This window comes from Natator depressus, chromosome 1 (genome assembly GCF_965152275.1).
Source record: "Natator depressus isolate rNatDep1 chromosome 1, rNatDep2.hap1, whole genome shotgun sequence".
Taxonomy (NCBI): domain Eukaryota; kingdom Metazoa; phylum Chordata; order Testudines; family Cheloniidae; genus Natator; species Natator depressus.
The window spans coordinates 259,918,031-259,934,211 of record NC_134234.1 but is presented as its reverse complement, the minus strand read 5'-3'; the positions used below and the strand labels follow the sequence as shown (position 1 = coordinate 259,934,211).

General features: G+C 37.2%; 1 protein-coding gene across 4 annotated transcripts in view; it reads left to right on the top strand.

Annotated features, from left to right (window-relative positions):
• Nucleotides 1–16,181, top strand: part of ATF7IP (activating transcription factor 7 interacting protein) — a 168,280-nt gene that overhangs the window by 6,861 nt on the left and 145,238 nt on the right. Inside the window, exon 1 of one of the 4 annotated variants that reach the window (XM_074941757.1) lies at nucleotides 13,080–13,462. The exons of the other annotated variants lie outside the window; for them this stretch is intronic. The gene's annotated coding sequence lies outside the window, so the exon portion shown is untranslated. Of the gene's footprint in view, nucleotides 1–13,079; nucleotides 13,463–16,181 lie in introns of those variants that run through there. 4 annotated transcript variants of the gene reach the window in all.

Sequence of the window (16,181 nt, the reverse complement as noted above, 5' to 3'; positions counted from 1 at the left end):
AATTGTGCTACTGTACCTAGAGAATATAACTTTAAAAAGATGCTTTATTCTGTTGCACACACTCTTGCTTTGTCACTTGATTAGCACCGCTGAGGTGCTGATGCATATATTTTTTTTAAGCGGGTTGTGTTTTAAAATTATAATTATGTATTTGAAAGCCATTGACTCAGAAGATCAAAGTAATCTGTATTTTAAAAAACTGTCTGGACCGCATGTATTTGTTAGTATTAAACACCAATATTAGGTGTTAAATGTGGAATTATGGAAAAATCCAGAAACTGTTATTTTCTTGGTGCATATTAGTGTAATTCTCCTTACACTAATTAATTTATATTTAATGAGGTAGGTTTCTAAAAATATATCAGTGTCCTGTCCAGCTGTGAAATGTTTTATTTTGAGTCATACATTCTGTAAATGAACAGAAAGGTGCCAATGAGTTACATTGACTATCGTGTCTTCCAGGAACAAATATATAAGGTCATATGAAAGTTTAGTAAATTAGTTGGCTAAATATGAGTACATTCCTTCTCGGAATGTGTTTTTTTTTTTTTTTTTTTTTTTGTACTCAGGCCAATTTGATATAATTATCTTTTGTTAACATTGAGAACTGAACATAGCTAACCTGCTGTAAGTGGACTAGGATTTGAAAAAGGAGAAACCATTTCTCAAAATGGATCTAAAAAGGAAAAAAAGGATTTTAATAAATTGATACTTTATTTTTATTAAAGGAGGTACAGATTTTACAACTGTAGTCATTCTGGACTGTTTCAGTTAACTGTTCAAGGAGACTGTATAATGCAAAGCTAAGTCATTTTGTCAGTAGGGTGGCCATTTTGTGCTGTTCTCCTCCATTACACAACACTGCAAGGAGCCATTTTATGCTACAGCAATCTAGAATTTTTATAAAATGTATATACTTACACAGACGTGTACATTCAACTTGAGACCATACACAGAAAAGTTGGTTAAAGCTGAAATTGTATCTTTAGCTATTTTAATTAAGTATTGAAGCACAGTTTAATAATAATAATGCCTCCACTTATCCTTCACAGATATTAATGGATTAAGTATTGCAACACGTATGCATTCTCACCATATCAAAAAACATAAACTACCTTCCTTGTTCCCAGTTAGAATTGTGTGATCTGCAGTGCTTAGGTGCATCAGGGTGATATAATAGGATGCAAACGCAGATCAAACTCTGACTTTTGTGGGTTTAAGAGAGCCATTTTTATCTTGGATTATTTTGCATTAGTTTTCCCATGTGTGTTGTGCCTGTAAATTCTCATTTTATAATATGAGAATTCAGGCATGTTGTTTTTACTTAGATTTAATGGATTGGATGGCTTTTGTAGACCTGTATTAACATTTTTTTTTTATTCTTACTTGATAGACTGAGTCTATAGAAACTCCTAAGTCTGATTATCCAGATGCGTAGTTGAGTCAAAAATCTTTGAGAGAGTCACATTTTTAAGGTTTAAGTGTGCAACAACTAATTTTGAAACTAAATAACTGGGTATCTTTTTTAAAATGTGTCAATTTGCGGCCACTGGGAGCTGCAAGCGGCCGTATCTGCGGACGCTCAGGTAAATAAAGCATCTTGCGGCCCGCCTGGGGCTTAGCCTAAACAAGCCGCAGACCAAGTTTGGGAACCCCTGAACTAGAGGGATGTGGGTGTGTAGGAGAATGTAGGGCACAGGAAGGAGAAACTAGGGTCTGTCTGTGTTTTGGCTGCTTTGTACTGCGCTGGTGATGCAAAACAACTGTTAACCGAATTTAACTGGCCAATATTCTCTGGATATGTTTTGCTGCTCCAGAATCGCATAAATCAGACAGAGCATAGCAGAGAATCTTCCCCTAAAAGTTAACATTTCTAAAATGACATAAGGCTTATACTAGTTATCTTCAAATCATTAGAAGCGGTAGCGTTCACCTTGACTTTCATACTTGCTGTTCATGGGGCAGAGGGAGAAAATACATCTTTAAAAGTCAATGTAATCTGATCTGTGACCACAAATGCTAAAATACTGTAATCCTAGAATTTCAGGGTTGGAAGGGATCTCAGGAGATCATCTAGTCCAACCCCCTGCTCAAAGCAGGACCAGTCCCCAATTTTTGCCCTGATCACTAAATGGCCCCCTCAAGGATTGAACTCACAATCCTGGGTTTATCAGGCCAATGTTCAAACCACTGAGCTATCCCTCCCCCCAGATAATCATATGATTATTACCTGGGTCACAACCTTAACTCTGTCCGGTAATTTGGGTGCCTTAACTGTATATTTTTGTAACTTAACATGTTTGGACTTACATTTAACTTTTTAACTCTGAATTTCCTGGGTTTGTAATGTTTCAGTTTTGGGAAAATGGCACCATTCCTGTATTCTTCTTTACCCTAAACTACTGATAGGGATTCTCAACTGTAACTCCATCTTAATATAGTTTTTGTCTGCAAATATGAAAATGAAATGTTCTGACTTTGGCCATGTCCACACTAGGAAAATGAGTGGTGTTTAAAGGCAATTAATGTGCATGTCTTTACCATTTTTAATCACCATTTTTTGCACTTACTCTGGACAAAGCCATGTTTAAAAGGGTGTGTAAGGATCCAGGAATTAGAACCCAGGTCTGGAGAGCCTGGGACAGCTGAATTCCAACAGTGCCACTGGGTGGCCATGCAAAGGCACAGCCAGGGAGCACTATGGAGAGCAGGCGCCTCAGGAAGTACAACCCAAGAAACCCAGAGTGACAGTGCTCTGTGGCCCTCTGATTGGCCAAGCACCTTGTTAACTTGAGGGGTTGCCCCAGGAAGTTGTCTGGACAACCATAGAGACTTTGGCCTGCTTGCAATGCCAGATTTTGTTTGATGTCATGATCTCCAGTCTCTGACTCCTGCCTCTCGATCCTAGCCTGGTACTGCCTCTGATCTCTGGTCTCTGACCCCAGCCTGACTCTGATCTTGACTCTTGTTTGTGGAAACTGGCTCTTGCAATTCCTTCAACTCCTGCCTGGTGACTACTGTACTTGATGGGCAGACCTCATCCCAGCTGTGACTGCTAGCCCAGACCACCTATGCAAAGTGTTAGCTAAGTTAACATGCTTTGAAGTACTACTCATTTTCTTAATGACATGGCCTGTGTCTGTTTAGCTGGATTTATTGACTTCTATGACTTAAATATCTTGCTGAATTCTGGTCTAATCATGTACATAACTTTAAGTACATGAATAGGCAATTTGACTTTATTGTGATGAGACATGATTAATGTTGTTCATGTTCTTTGAATCAGGGCCTTTGTATATTTATATAATATTTTAATCGTATTAGCTGTATTAGTTCTACTGTGCTAACAGAGTGAGATGGATTATATTTTTTCTTCTGTATCAACAGAATTATTTCTTGAGTTGTAATTACAGAGCCAAACAAACCTATTGAACCCATTAAGGTTTCATAGATTTCATTGAGTGGGCATAATTTAAAGACCTTGGTATTGCTTAGGTGAAATGTCATAATTTTGAACCTTTAATGCTGGTGACTGAGTGAGAAGGAAGCAACCTAGCTTGACTCTCTTACAGATTCAGTTTGGGATCTGGATTATGTTTAGAAAAGATATACAATTAATAAAAAGAGCACATTTGATCTTTAAATCTTTCAGAACACAATAAACGTGGAACCCTATTTCAGATTGTGTTTCACAGCAGAAGTGCATACTTAAAGGGTGTGTTTAATCTGAATAAAATAAAATGCTAATGTTGGGGTCTAAAATTTGTCATTGCTCTGTGTCTGTAAACAGAAAGTTCATAACAAATGTTGACACTTGGCTACGATAGGATTGGATATGAATAGCCAATCATTCAAAATGCTGGTTGTTTCCTGTTTACAAACTATTGTAATGTTGGTTAGAATTGCAGGTGACTGTTAGCGGGGAGAAGGTTTGAGTGCTTGCATGGAATTAATTCAGTCTCTCCTGTTTGGACAAGTTTGTTTTCCAAGATTCTTGTTTTCTGTTGGGTACAGAGTTACAAACATATTTGTAGTTATCCTCTAATCATTTACAATCTAATCAAAGCTTCTAATTGAGCTAGGTTGACTCAGTTATTTATATTGCAAGCCATGCCACTGTGCATTTTCCTTTTTCTCTTGTTTTAACCATATAGCCTGGTTCAACATTCTGGGTCAGTACCAAATACTAATTTTGGTGCTGATGAGCACAGCAGGCATCTGTTGCTGGAATGATTAACTAATTCTGAGGTCACCAGCTATCACGGGCAACAGAAACATCCAGAATGTGTCATACATGGTATAATTTTGGAAAGGTTTGGAAAAGAGATAGTGAGCTTCATGATCTTCCAAAAAGAAGCCCAGCATGTATTATTTGTGGTGGATATTCGATTTTTTTTCCTTTTCCTCAAGATGAAACCCCATAATGAAAACTGCTAATAATGGCCATACTATTTGTGTATGGCTATTGTTGCAGGTGTTTGCATAATGGAGTGAAGTTATTAGGGAGGAACTCTTGTAGCAACTGAGACTTTACTGTCTGGTAGGCCAAGTGATTGTGGTTTGTAAGTGGCCTTTAACATGGTACAGGTTCTCCTTTAATTCTAGTTCAGTTGAAATACTTTATAAATATTCCCTTTTTTAAGTGTACATCATTGTAGTTTGTCCCCTTCAAGAACTGCTTCATATGGAGGGGAGCCTATTGCAAATCACTCCACCTGAAAAGGTGTTAACCCTTTATATCCTATTTTTGACATCACAAAAAAATTGCTGGTTTTATATATTAGTTTGGTACTTAATTTCTTGCAAAGATTTTAGGTGCCTGATGTGTGGAGTTTTTGAAAAGTGCTCTTCTAGTTAAATTTTTGGTGTACAGAATGAACTTCCAGTTTCAAATGTGGTAACTGTTGTACCGTGTAGCTGGTCTTCCCAAATATTTCTGTAATGTTGTGATGGTGATTGATAATATGGAAAAAAGCTATAATGACCTGGAGCAGATTTCCATTTTTTTAAGGACTGAAATGAGGCTCCTTTTGAAGAGTATTTTCTAAAGTCTGTCAGCTCTGTGCATGATTTGGCTCTATTTTTGTAGCTTTTAATATGTGGCATGGAGTTAGAGCTGTCTGGAATCAAGAAGGATTTGGAGTATGTAATATATATCCTGAGCCACAGACTGGTTCACAGACATAACAAGACTGTCTTCATGCCTCACATGTTTTCTTCTTTATATCACTTGTACTCTGAGAAGCTGTAGTCGTTTTGCAGTATGTCCATTAACCATTTTCTCCCCCTGTGCCTGTACTATTTCTTCCCATGTGGTAAAGAGGGAGGTGCTTTGCTGCATAAACATTTTATCCACTGCTGAGTTGTCACTGTGTGGCTTATCTTGAGTGCAGCCATTTTAAAAACATTTTCAGTTCCACTGAGACAGTACAGTCTCAAAATGGCTGACGAAGTATTCTTCTTTGCAGCAGTTTAGTCTGACTCTATGCAAATGAGCAAGTCTGCCGGAGTCACATGCTTCAGCTTTAGAGGTAAGAAACAGTTCTGCTTTTCTGAGAAACAATTTCAAGATATATTTACAATTTTGATGTTTTGGGGGGAACTAATTCTGAGTTGTGTAGGTGTACTTTTTTTCCCTTACCCTGCTTATTTTCTTTGAGCAGGAAATCAATGCACACTTCAAGAGTTAGGTTAAATACAAATAGTATTTCACAAGCATTGTGGGGATGGGACTGGTGAGGTCAAAGGTCATATCACTGCAGATGTATTAAAATAATTGTTTATCACCACCCTGAGTTGTCCCATTTCAGCTTAGTTTGTTGCCAGGCCAAATCTCCCATGTTTTTGCTGGCCTTCCCTGGTGAACTTGCTACATAATTTTGTATATATGTATAAAAAAAACAAATAAAAATAACTCCATGGAAATTTTGTGAAATCCAGGATATTAGATCAGCAGTGCATTTAGTAACCATATTATTTCCAATATGTGTTTTTTTTTTTTTTTTTTTTTTCTTTTCCTGAAACACTGAAGAAATTCAAAATTTAAAACGGTCGCATAATACGCGGATAGCAGCATGTTTTTAAACAGTGAATATTTTTTTGGTAGTAACTATTTGTAATTCCAAGACAGTAACATACAGTGTGAAACCAGAAGAACGACACTGGAAATGAAAGTTAAAGATGTACATTCCTTTTTTTGTTTGGTATATTTTCATTCAACTCTGAATTTAGAAGGGTTAATAGTTTCACATGGCCTAGCATTCTCTTTCTGTTTGACTACATATAGAGTAATGAATCTAAGTGCCCTGGGGCAAGGAGGTAAGGGATAAGTGGCTATACATATACACAAGTAGAGCACTACTTTTTTTTGTTGTTTTTAAAAAGACATTTTTCCACTTCACAGGCATCCTCCTCCCCTTAGATTTTCTAGCACTGGCAAGTACTGACTCTAGGTATCTTAAATTCTGTATGCATTTATTTTTTTAATAAAAAGCATTTGGTAATAGGAATAGCATCTTGATATCCTCAAGCAGTACATCAGGACCTCCCTTCCACTCCCAACCCACCCTCTGAAAAAGGGTAACTGATCAGGACAGACACCATACAATTTCCTAATCTGAAGATGATACTTCAATAATTTATTTTTTGTGTGAAGTCTTTTAAAAAATATTAAAATCCTGGGAAGGGACTCGATTCTTTGTCTATTAATTTAATTTTGTCTGCCAGCACATTTTCTATAACTAATAAATGAAATATGTCCTGTGTGGTTTTAAAAAAAATCTATAAACGCTTGCTTTTACATACTGATTTCTAATGGTTCTTTTGGCGTTAATGAGAAAGGTTCAGAATAGTGTGGAGGGTTGGTCTCTATTATGTGTTTACGATAAAGGTAGATAAAAGTTTGAATAAAATATGAGAATTTGAATGCAATATGGTTATTTTTTTGTGTTGAGTAAATCTTTTCATAATTAAATGTATGCATTGTAAACAGTGTGTGTGTGGGGGGGGAACTCTCACAGAAATAAAGGTCTATCATGTGGGGAGACCATTTCCTATATTCAGGAAATGGAACCAAAGCAGTTAATATTCCTGGTACTGTATTATTTGATTAATTAATACTGCCTTAGTTTTTGTTCATTGGCCTTGACTGTTTCCTTTTTTTCCAGTGGTATTTATTGGTTGACTAGCCAGAATAGTTAAGGTATTAAAAGCTTTGGAATTCTTTCCAGAATTCTTACTCATAAATGTCTGATTTTTTTTCCATCACCCCATTTATTTCCACAAAAGTATTTAAATTTTTTTGTATATTCACCAAATTTAGTATTTGATTACCTTCCCTCTTGCCATAAGCCAGTGAGATTCCTTCTTTCCCATCCTCCACACAGGTGCATTTCTTGTTTTCTTCAAAATGTGCAGATCGCAGTCCTTCTGACCCCAGCAGAATCTTTTAAAAAGTCTCCTGAGGTTTCTGTGATTTTTTTAAAGCAGTGTAATTGCATTACTGATTAATCCAAATGCTAATGCCCGATATTGTCCAAATCAAAGGGAGAAAATTTTATCATATCTCTCGGCATATCTTTAAATTGAAATAATACCCTATTTTGCAATAATTGGGGGATATGAGATTTTTGTACCTAAAATCATCTCTAGCAGCTGCTAGCTAGTGCAGACAGAAAGGGGAGGAGTTCTGAAGGTTTTTATTTTGTAAAATTCTCAGATAATTCTAATTTAATTGTCAAGTCTGCTGTACCTGTTCTATTTCTTATTGATGTTAACCCTTGCTGTGCTATGTTCCATTGTGAGTGCAGACAGTGGATGAGGAAAGTAGCGCCTTTCTACAGATATACGGAGGTGGGTGGTTCTGTGCGCGCTCTCTCTCTCTGTTGTTCTTCATAATAATAGTGTGCACTTACACTGTGCCTTTCATATGAGGATTTTGATGCCCCTTCGAAGAGCTTAATTTAGCCCCACAACTTCCCTGTGGGGCAGGTAAATTATACCCATTTTACAGATGAACATGAGGCACAGAGAAGTTGCCCAGGGCAAGGAAATCTCTTGGCTTCCCATTCTTTGCCTTAACCATTTAAGCTATCTTTCCTCCTCCTCCTCTTCTGTCCTTTTCTCCCTTCTTCATTGGGGTTTATACGTTGCTTTGTTTGGGTTGCTTTGCCCTCCTACAAGGCCATTTTAGAAGCAATATCTTTCTTCCAAGTGCTGCAGGAAATGACTTGCTCATCAGGGAGCCTGAGACAGATGGTTTTTGTGGCTTTTTTTTTTAAGTGGTTTTTGGAATGTTTTTAAAATGTTTGTTACAGCTTGTCCTGAGCGTTCGAGTTGTTAGGTGTTCATACTGCTGGCTAGTGGCCCCACAACTAGCTTTTCATTAACCATGTTTTTTTAGTGGGGGGGAAGGAAGCAAAAATAATTGGTTCATATACATGGGGATAAAGCAGTTAAATACTTAATTGGGATGAAAGTATGTTCTTTTGGTTCATTTTAGAATTAATTGTGTTTATAGTTTTACATGAATCACTAATGGTAGTGTTAAAGATATAAAAGTTTCTAACAGGTTCATACCAATTTTTTTAACTGAATGATTGCTATAAATTTTAAATATGAGGTTATCAGTGGGGCTTTGTTAGTTTCTGCTGATCGTTCTTGCACTTAGTTCTGGTGTTGCATCATTTTTTCCATTTGAGCCTTATGGCGTTCTAGAGGATTGACTTTGGTGCTGACACAAAGTAAATCGGGAAGATAGACTCCTGAGACTGCGCTCTTGCTAGTAATAAATATGAATTTCTGGGAAGAGTGCCAAACAGTCATTGGCAAAGAACTCATTTACATTTCTGAAGTTGCTTTCCAAAGAATTTTACTAACAGAAAAAATTATAATCTGTATTTACATGGAAACTTTATGCTGATATTTGGATTCATTAATTTCTAAACCTTACTCTCACTTGGAACTGTTTTAACATGTCTTGTTTTTTATTTTCCTCTTAAAGCCCAGAATTGTTTCAGTTGCCACAGCTGCATCTTCTCATTTTCAGTAGATGTTTTGGGAGTAAATAATCTCAGGGTGGATTCACGCTGAATTGGAATGGACTCTTAATGCTGCAGTCTCTAATTAACATAAATCACTCACTTTCAAGCTGCTCACTTCCTGGGTACTTCAAGGAGTAGCAACAACTGGTTGCAAAGCACGCAGAACTGCTTTGAAATTCGAATATTTAATCTCTTTATGTGATTTCAAAGTTAAATTGTCCCATTAGAATTTATAATTGATGAAATTTTGTTAAGATTTCTCAAGAATTCCATGTCTTAGAGAGAGTTATGAGTTTGTCAAGTATTAGTTTTTCTACATCATCTTTATTAGCAGGATTAGGTGCAAATGTAAATTGCAACGGAGTGAAACAAAGATACTTCTGTAAAGCTGGTGAGGGAGCACAGTAAAACCGAGAATTGCTCTTTAAGCAGAAGGTGAGGGAGCACAATATAAATTATAACTCTTGAGTCACAGGCTAGCAGCACTTTATCCAGTAATAGCTGACTGTCACCTCTCCTACAGGAGGAAGCTGGCTATTGCCTACCTTCCTTCTGAAGGTACAGCCCTATGTTGTGAAATAAACCACACAGGACCAAAGAAGTATATGCTTTTATAGACTGTTTCCACATTGTAGAGATCAGTAGTTTTCTTTGCCTTTCTAAAACCAGAAAGAGGAAGTATGGGGAAATGCCAGTCTTTTGGCCATGTGATATGTGAATAATTGCTATTTGGTGTTGTAAAGAGGAAGTTAAGTGAAAGTCTGATTTTTAGAACACCAGTGCAACAATTTTTCCTTTGAGCTTTTTAAAATAAAATTTAAGCCACTAGAATCAACCTACCTGTGTCAGGGTCTATTTTTAGATGTTTTGTGTTTCTTTTTTTAAATCAAGACATATTTACTGAATAAATATGTTTTAAACTAAAATTGTGACAAAACCCCAAAGTAAATTATTTCTAATTCTTTTCTTAATAAGCAGAATGTCCTGCATCTTTCTTCTGAATGTACACACGATAGCAGCATTTGCTTTTCATGGGTATCCTGTCTGTCCAGTTCACACTTTCTGCTGGTAAGACTAAAGAAGTTATTTATTGTTTTTAACAAAACCTATCCTTCATTTTCTAAACGCAATTTTTCTGCTGGTTTTTAGGTCATCCTGTTTTTAGATTAGGAAAGTGTGTGTGTTTTAGTGGGAGAGTTCCAAGTTTAACCTGCATTAAGAATGAAAGTGTAATAAAAGCTTTTCAGGTGTGTGTGCTAAGCAGTATGCCCTAAATGGGGAGATGAGGAGGGAAAATATTTGGGCTGTTTTACTAATAGAATCCCTGGGGGATTTGTGAACGAATAATCTACTTTTTAACTTACAGTACATGAACTCTAAGTTGTACTCGTCTCATACAAAATTAAATTTTGGAAGCAACTACAAAAACTGCCTAGTTTAGTTTAGCTCTTTTCAATATTGGTTACTCTGCTTTGTGTGAGAAATACAGATGTTGCAACAGCGATGTGGGAATTTAACAAGCCCTCTAGCTGTTCCAGTTTTACCCTTTTCATGGAAGCAGTTTATAATGCCTTTTAAAACTTAGTTGGTATGTTTCTGAATGCTCAACCAGCTGTTTCTGCTTTCCTTAACCACACTGTGTATCTGAAAACCTACTTAATCCCAACTAGTTGAGCACTTAACTGGATGCAGCAAGGAGTAGAAAACAACTTAAAACCAAGGGAGTGCCCTTGACTTTGTTCTGAATGTTCTGGAATCAGGGTGGTGCCTTTTTAAACACAACAGATGGATCTTTTGGGCTGTCTACAATCTCTGGCACTGAATTTCATTAGAGGAATGGAGCTAAGATTCTTAATACAAACCAGCTAGAAAACACTGGTGGCCTTGCTTCCTAATAGCTGTTTTTTGCTGTGTGCTGGGAACCTTACTAGGATGTTACTGTCTGTACATCTGGTTGTAGTGCAATTTACTGTATGTGGGAAATGCAAGTTTATATTTTTAGCAGCATTTGGTGCCCTTTATCTAACAGGAATATGAATCACTAGGAGGCTGTGTATCTGATTTGCTCTGCAAATGACAAGAACCACTGAAAGAAGTATACCATACAGTATTTGGAAGTGCTAATAAATACAGATTTTGGCTGAAATAGAATATGAATTCCAGGATTTTCTGAGGTCAAGGCAAGCTATTACCAGGACTCTCGTGTGGTTCATTGGTTAATGGGAGTGATTTAGTCTGGCATTCCTCCTGGACAGAGAAAATTTCTTGCCTTATACATCACTGCTGGCTCTGATACCACAGTGAAGGTGCAATCTCTAAGCACCAAAATAGACTAACGGATTACTAGAAGTTATCAGATAGTTAAACTACATTGTGCTGACGTGAGGAATAAAAAACTTGTATAATGCTGAACTAACTACCTAGAACCAAATCTAAAACAAAATACTCTTATAGTGGAAAGAGACTATAAAACAAATTTTGCATTTCTTTAGTGCCTATAACCTAGGGACATTAAAAAAGAAATAAGAAACTGGAGAGAACAAAGGGAGATCAGTGGAGCAAAGCAGACTTTCCTGCTCCGGAATGAGCCTGACTTTGCCTGCCTGGAACTGATGAGCAACTCTCCTGTTTGCTCATTTGTGTTTCTTTTCCCACAGATGTGCCACTAACTGGTGCCACATTGCAATAACACACTCTTGCTAAATATGAAATCTGTTAACATTACTGTGGTTTTGCTTTTCATTTTTAGCTGCTGTAAGCACTAAAATTGGATGTGACAGTGAGTCTTCTCATTTAAAGAGAAGGAGTACTTGTGGCACCTACTCCTGTTCTTTTTGCGGATACAGACTGACATGGCTGCTACTCTGAAACTTCTCATTTAAAGAGGCTCACATCACATGAGACAGGAGGGCATGAAGATCTGTTTCATCCCTTTCCCAAACAGACACCATTTATGAAAGCAAAACATGACTTGTGTGTGTTCAGAAAGTACAGCAACTATATAGAAGTGTTCTTAAGATACATATATAATTGAATTATTAATACCTCTGGGCTTTGATTGGAAGGAGGGAGAAATGTATTGAATTAACCATTTGGAGTTGGAGCGATGGTGAAATACCTATTTCTATATCTACCGGTAGCTGTTCTGTTTGAAAAACTGGAAAAGATAGAGCCCACAGTTATATCTGCCTGATGAAGGAGAAGTAAATGGGGGGAGGGGCCATCTAAATTAAACCAACTGGCCAGACTGGTTACTTGTCAACAGCAGATGAAAATTTTCGTCAGTTGTACTGTGAAACTGGTGGCTGATCAGTTACTATTCGGAGGCTCTGAGGTATTGGGAATAGGAGCTGAGGGGTTTAAAAGACAAGCAGTAGTAATACACAGCTTGAGTAAATCCATTTCTTTCAAATATTATTTGGATTACAACTACATCCTTACTAAAAGCAAATTGAACTATGGAATGTTAGTTCTGTGCCCTCCTTCATAGGAATAAATAAAAAAATAAAATTGATTCATAAAAACATTGCCTAGAAAAGTCTTTTCTGTCACAGCTCTATTAAGCTAATTGTTAATCTTATTGTTGGGACTTGGATCTGGACAACTGGTAAACAAATAACTAGACCGTACATTCTAGAACCAGTAGTTGTCTGACTGGAAAAAAGGAAGGCTTTACTCAGCAATATCCTGCTGCAGTTTAGTCATGAAATGAGGCCCCCTTTATGTAAATTTTTACTGGCGCCAGCTAGCTGTAACTGCAATCAGGCTCAGCTTTGGCAGCAAATAACATCTGTCATGGACTTTCTGTTGCCTGGAATGTACAGACATTCTAATTTCTGGACTGAAAGAACAGGGTTGATGGATCTGAAAAGGTATAGAAAAGGCACCTAAGCATAGGTAGGCTTTGAATGTGTGGAAATATTGAGGAGTTTTAGCTGGTTGCTTTTTTAGTGTTCTGCCTTGTGCTGTAACAAATTTATGCCTGTTGGTACTACTGTGTGGTATGTGGGAGGTACTTCACTGCACATAGTTGCTGCAGTGCTAATAGTTGGCAGCACAGAGAGCAGTACAAAGAATTCTGCTTCTAGACACTTTCAGTTGCAACATTCATTTCGAGGCTGTAGTGTGCTTGTTTAGTGATCTTCAGTGATACCATCTCTTGATGTATTCACATGACTAAGTGGGGGATATGAGTACACTTTACTGAACAGACATGGATCACTAACTGAAAGGTAGTGCAGTAGCCCACGCGCTGGCTAACCTACAGTATTCCTGCTTATGTGTAAATGAAACAAGATTTTATTCTCAAGATGGCCGACCTGGAAGTCTACTTGTAGCTTTGATATTTATGCAAATGAGCTAAATGCCTGTGGCTTATATAGAGGAGGAAGTTCATTTCACACATGTCAAGCGTTCTCCAGGTAAGAGAAGCAGCTCCTTCTTTGCCCTGATCTTTCAGAGGCCTGTCAACTTCCTTTTTTCACTTAAGTTCTTTTATTTTTATTTTTATTTTTTGGCAAAATGCCAGGGACATTAGGCATAGTTTTGAGAATTACATGTAACAAATGTTTTTTTGAGAGTCTGGAAGACAAGCTTCTTTTATTTTAATATAGTTTTTTATGTTTGGCTTATTTTTGCTGCAAGGAGAGTAGTTTGCAGTTGCCATAAAATGCTTTCATTGTGGAGTTGAACTGAAGGCTTTAAAATATCCCAGAAAACACACAGATACCACTTTTACTCCTTTGTGTGTGCTTCGTGTGTGTGTGTGTATAATTTTTTTTTAAATTATTTTGTTAGCACTTTGCTTTCTCTCTACAGTGACACCAACTGATGCATGTGGAGGCATGACATTGTTGCGAACTTTCTCCCCTTTATAGGGAGTATAATTCAGAAACTTAAATCTGGTAGTGATGGTTTTTTAACTTGCTAGGTGTTAAGAGGTATAATTGTACCATCCTGTCTTTAAAAACAAACTGCTTCTGGTTTAAATTCTCTTCTATAGGTGCTGGCAAACTGATGTTTAAAATATTGTACTCTAAACTGTCATCTGTGAATATGTCATGTACACATGTGAGTTTGTATCTGTCCCAAATGAAAGCACTGTATGTGTATTTGGAAATAGGCAAAGTAAACAAATTATAATAGGATGTTTGCTGTCTATCTTTCTCCCCATCAGTGGTGTTGACAAAAGAAACTAGCTGCTATACACCAAACATGTTTTAACGGTCAGAAATATTGTTAATTGCAATTTATACTGTGTATGGATGCACCTGTAGTACTCTTAGCATCTCTTTACTGTGTATGTAAGAGCTGTATTTGGCAGATATGTGCCAGTTCGGGGTGTGAATACGCTCATGTTGCCTCTTGCCTGATGAGACGGTAGTGCTGAAGAAGGTTTCAAGCTGTGCCAGAGATAGGGAAGGTAGGGAGTACCAAGGAACATGAACAGGGCTAGGAAAAAGAGGTGAGAAGGAATTGAGGACACTAAGGGATGTGAACAGGGCCAAAGAAAACAAGGGAAGGGGTTGCTTAAAGGAATAGACCAGCAATTGAAAAAGAGATAAGGAAGAATGGAACTGGTCAAGGGAGCTGATCAGAACTAAGAAAGAAAGTCAGGGGGAGCTCAATTAAAATGAATGAAATTGGAGGGAGTTGGGAGAAGGCTTACCAGCTGCATTCCGCAAGTAACAGGATGGAGTAGAATGAAGAAAATTGGAGGGCAGTGACTAGATATGACAGGACAGTTCTGAAGTACGGTGTTAGTAGAGACCAGGAAAGAAGATACAGTCATGCTAGAAGGGTGCATTAGAGCTGGATAACAACAAGGAGGGGGAAATTAGCTCAGAGAAATTAATAAAACTGAGAACTTGAAAGTGGGGGAAGATGAATAATGAAATATACTCCTGGGGGGACAGGGGAAGGAAGAAAGTTCTGAACATCAACATTTTGGACTAACTGTAGATTGTATTTTATATACTTCACCACCAAAATCTGCACCAATTTTTCTTACTAAAAAGAAAAGATTTTATTATGGACCATAGGTTTGCTTGCCTTCTGTTATTTCAAAAACTTCTCAGTTTGTAATTGTTAGGATAAAAGTGTATTAGAATAGTAGAATGACTCCATAATCTCAACATTGGGAGTTCTTAAGTTTTAGTTGAACAAAGAGAAAACTTTGTTTTTTTAGTTTTAGTTCTCAACTTTTTAGTTGAGAAAAGAGCACAATTTTGGCTGACAGCACTTTCTGGTTCATTGGTAAAGTGAAGGGAGCAATTTAGAAATAATAAAGCACTATATAACAAATGGATTGGGCGGGGCGGGGGGAAGGAAAGTATATATGAATTAAAAGTTATGAAGTGTAGAAAATTGATAAGGGAAGTTAGACATCAGGGAGAAATTCATGGCTGGCAGGGCTAAGTATATTAGGAACAAAATAAATCCTAGCAATGGTTTAGACCTGTTACTAGATGAAGATGGTAAATGACACAGAAAGTTCAGTAGTGTTCAATAAATATTTCTGTTCTGTATGTGGACAGAAACTTAGTGAGGTATTCATATCACATATGTTGAAGTGCTTTGCAGTCCATTAGTCACTGAGGATGTTAAACAGCATCTAACAGAGATTTTTAAAGGCATGAGGAACTTGCACTCAAGAGTTCTTGAGAGTTGGCTGAGGAGATCTTTGGCCCACTGATAACTTTCAGTGCATCTTGGAATACCAGAGGAAGACTGGAAGAGTTCTGGAAGAGTGTTGTGGCAATATTCAAAAAGGGCATGCAAGCTGACATAGTAACTGTATGCCAGTTAGCCTGACAGTCCCAGGCAAAATAATGGAGAAGCTGATACGGGATTCGGTAGATAACATTAATTATATTGCTGTCATTTAATTCTTTAAGTCAACATAGTTTTATGGAAAATAGGTCTTGTCAAACTTTGGTTGATATAGGTCACTGCCTAGATGTAATAGACTTATGTGAGGTGTTTAACTTAGTACTGAATGACAGTCAGATTAAAACATTAGTACGATACCATATAAATACTTCACACATTTAAGTAGAGTAGGAGAGCTGAAAAAATAGTAGTCAATAGGAAATTATAATTGAATGGGTGTGTTTCTAGTGAGGTTCCTCAGGGAGTGGT